The sequence below is a fragment of the Neoarius graeffei genome, chromosome 25 (genome assembly GCF_027579695.1).
Source record: "Neoarius graeffei isolate fNeoGra1 chromosome 25, fNeoGra1.pri, whole genome shotgun sequence".
NCBI lineage: Eukaryota > Metazoa > Chordata > Actinopteri > Siluriformes > Ariidae > Neoarius > Neoarius graeffei.
Window position 1 is genome coordinate 52,893,492 of NC_083593.1, and position 4,442 is coordinate 52,897,933.

Here is a 4,442-nt window from a genome sequence, read left to right on the forward strand (position 1 = left end):
GGGGAGCTCTGCTGACATCCTGGCCCATGATGTTGGTCTTCTTCAGGCTTATAGTGAGCCTGAACTTGTTGCAGGCGTCTGCAAAGCAGGTGATAAGTTGCTGTAGTGCTTCCTCAGTGTGGGCGGTGAGGGCGGCATTGTCTGGAAAGAGCATCTCTCTGATGAGGACCTTCCGCACCTTCGTCTTTGCTCGGAGGCGTGCCAGGTTGAAGAGGCCCCCGTTACTCCTGGTGTGGAGGAAGATGCCATCTTCAGACTGTTGGAAGGTGTGGCACAACAGCAGGGAGAAGAACACGCCGAAGAGAGTCGGAGTGAGGACGCACCCCTGCTTGGCACTGCTCTTGATTGGGAAGGGGTCCGAGGATGATCCGTCGTACTGAACAGTGCCACTCAGTGCCACAACAGTGTCATGGAAGGACGTGATCATCCTCAGGGGCTTGGGGGGACATCCAATCCAGTGTAGGAGGGTGAAGAGTCCTTCTCTGCTGACCAAGTCGAATGCCTTGATCAGGTCGATGAAAGCGATGAGCAAGGGTTGTCTCTGCTCACGGCACTTCTCAGGACTATACAGGCTATTTTTTCCCCAAATTATTTTTTCAATTGAGATTCCACAGCTTAACAGTGTATTTATTGTGCAGGTTTATGAATATTTGAGCATGCGTGCGTGAAACTGACTTCTAGCACTTGTTAGCTTGGGTTCATACACTGTGACTTCGAGTTTTTTAGAGGTAAAAGAATATTATGTGTTTCAGAAAAGGTTCTCAGGACAGGAGCTGACATGCTCACCTGGCAGATAGTTCCTTTCCTTCCCGGCACAATCCTGGCGCAACTTATGTGATTTTCTCTTTGCTGGCGGCCATCCAAAAGGAAACAAAGAAAGAACACAAAAAAACTAACCTCCTGCCAATTGGATTCCTGCCAATTCCTCAGGTTAATCTGTGTTTAAGTGTGTCCCGTTTTCACTGTACTGTGAACAAAACAGTGCTGAGAATGGCTTTCAGAATTCCCCTTTTCATTAGCAGTGGGAATAAAGAAGATAATCTTATCAAAACTGAGATTGGAGATATGGCACCCTCTCCTCTGTGACCCCGGTGAGCATTTACCTGAAAGCTTTACATCTTCCTGGCAGTCTAATGAACACATAATTATCCCAGATTGTCAATAAAAGCGTACAGACTGCCAAGTGCTGCCGCTGTGACTCCTCAGGCAGAGCCGAAGACATTTTAATGGATTTATGGATTGATCACCTGATACAGATTACACAGGGATTAGTCTGAGATTTGAGAACTCTATTGTGGAAAACGACATGCCACAACATAGTTATAACTGACTTGGATCTGATTTATCATTGTGGAAAGAAAATGGGAACATTTGCTTTGGAACACAATAAAAAAAATGTGTGCAGCTTTGATTGATTGATAATCCGTCAATACTGAAGGTGATTTAGGGTCACGGTGAATCTGGAGAGTGAGAACACACTGTACAGATACAACATGTAATATAAATTTTATTTTCCTTATCAGTGATTAGACAGGGATCCTATCAGGATAATCTGAATGTAAGAATCAGTAAACTATCTCGTCTCGTCTCGTCTTCTTCCGCTTATCCGAGACCGGGTCGCGGAGGCAGCAGTCTAAGCATGGAAGCCCAAACTTCCCTTTCCCCAGACACCTCGGCCAGCTCCTCAGGAAGAACACCGAGGCGTTCCCAGGCCAGCCGAGAGACATAGTCCCTCCAGCGTGTCCTGGGTCTTCCCCGGGGCCTCTTCCCGGGGGGACATGCCTGGAACACCTCCCCAGGGAGGCGAACTATCAGTAAACTATCTTTTCCTGTTTATTTCTTTACATAAATATGAATGTTATATTTAGAGGACATTACACAGTTATGCGAAGATATGAAGTTTATCTTCAAGTGGTGAACATATTTTCAACAGGAGAAGATAAACGTCATATCTTCGCACCACCATGTAATGTTATTTTATACAGGTTCTATATCTAAGGCGCTCAGATGATTTTTTTTTTTTGATAAGTAGCGAGAAAGCTATGTAAAGGATGGACTCTATCTACATGGCTGTGCGGTGGTGTAGTGGTTAGCACTGTCACCTCAGAGCAAGAAGTTTCTGGGTTCAAGCCCAACAGCTGATGGGGGGCCTTTCTGTGTGGAGTTTGCGTGTTGTCTGCGTGGGTTTCCTCAAAGACATGCAGCTACAGTTGTGGTCAGAAGTTTACAGACAGTGACATGAATGTCATGGTAATATTTGGGCTTTCAGTAATTTCTTTGAACTGCTCTTTTTCTGTGGCAGAATGATTGAACAGCATACAGCTGTTCACAGGGCTGCCAACTTTTCGAAATTCCTTGGAGTGAGATTTTTTTGGGGGGGGTTGACGGCAAAATTTTTCCGCACACCATGCAGTAAGTGGGAATTTTGTATTCAGTTTGATATTCGCTTGTCCCCCTGCATTCTGGTGTTTTGTTTGTGGGTCGTCCAGCTGGAGATGGACAATGGGGGGGGGGGGGGGGGGGTGTTTGAGATTTTGGATTTAGTAGATGTTCCTGCATTCTGGTGGATTTTTGGAGTGGCCTGCTGTGCCATACCTACATTCTTACACACCCTGACTTGCCAGGCCTTCAGCTTGTGGCCAACAAAAGCACCAAGTTTTGGCTTAAAAGCCCCCACACTAGAAAACTACAGACGACTGCCAATGTTCCTGTAGCCCTATAGACCTGTGTTTCAGATTTAAAGGCAAGTTCATGTTTGAAAATATTTCATCAGCTAAGCCTAAACACCTTCTGAATTAAAACTAAATGTTAAGTTTTTAATAACTGTTGCAAAAAATAAGATTGTCCCTCACTGACTATTCATTATGCATTTAAGGGCTTTCCCCACCACTGGGTTCAGCAGAAGATTGGCATGGGGAAAAATATCAACAGCAAAAGAACAAATAAAATGCTTAAACAGTAAGCAAAATGTGCATGTGCTACAAGAAACATTAAAATGATTAAGTTTGAACAGTATTGAAACACAAAAAGCTGAACCTTGGCCATAGGTGGGAATGTGCACACAAAGTTGGGCTTAAAAATTTTGGTCATACTTAAATAAGCTATATTAATATATTTCTTATTCATTTATTTCTTATCTATGTTTCTTATTAGTAACAGAGCATTCGTCAGGGCCTGTTATCTGACAAATATTCTCTACCTGTCTTGCCCTCTTTGAAACCCTGTCTCCTCAGTATATTGTTCTCTGTCTTTTTTTTTTAATTATTCACAAGCTCAAGTTCTTTGATATTACAGGTGACCATGCTTTATTTACTTTAACTGAGCAATTACATACATCATAAATAATTAAAAATAAATACCCTGAAAATAAACAATAGGTATGGTGGCTAATGGCTCTTCTTGCATTTGTAATATTATCTCTTTCTTGCTTTATTTTACAACATTTCCAGTATGGCTTCAAATAAAGTCATAAAGTATGATAACATACAGAAACAAACTAAAAATGCACCTTAATAAACGTGTGCTAAGGAGGTGCTCTCCCGTGCTGCTTGTTCGGGAAGATAGAGGCTGTGGCACGGCAGTAGGCCTATAATGATTTAGCATGCCTAGTACATAGCTCTCGATATGGCATTAAATATTCTCACAACACTTATAGGCTAAAACGATTAAGAAACTTTATATAAGTTCATAATTATGCCAGTAACACCACACATTGGCGTGCATATGTACAAACCTGTCTGAGACACCCGTCTTCAACTCGGATACCTTCTTCTCCCTCCTCTTCCTCTAAATTGACAGTAGGCAATTATCCAACTTCCGGCAAGTGCAGCATCATTAGATGCGCCACCTACCATAGGGGAGTGTGTACAGAAGGGAACACCTCTCTGCCTGTTTAGCCGTGCGTAAGGCGTAATTGATCGATCGCAAGTGGTTGGCGTGATGCAATGGGTAGCCTAGATTAGACAGATAAACTAGATTTTTTTTCTAGCGTGAGAAATCGGAGGTATGGCGTGTGAGCATGTGAAGACAATCAAATGCGTGCGTCTCACGCTCATTGCGTGAGAGTTGGCAGCCCAGGCTTTAATAAAAAAAAAAAAATCACTAACATTTGGTGCACAATTTTTAAATTTCTTTGGGTTTTCTGAAATCAACACAGGGTCAAAATTATACACACAGGGTCAAAAATTTACATCTGCACTCTTAGATTATTAATTCAGAGGTGCTGGAACTTCCACAACATCTCTTATCTTGCCAAGGCCGAGGTATCTTAACTTCCTGTTAGTGATTATGATTGACTACAGCTGGTAGCTTATCTGTGCCTTCATAAAAAGGGTTTATTTACAGCACTCATTGGATTGACCAACACACAGTAAAATGGGAAAGTCCAAGGAGCTCAGTGCAGATCTGAGAAAGAGGAACGCAGATGTACACAACTCCAGAAT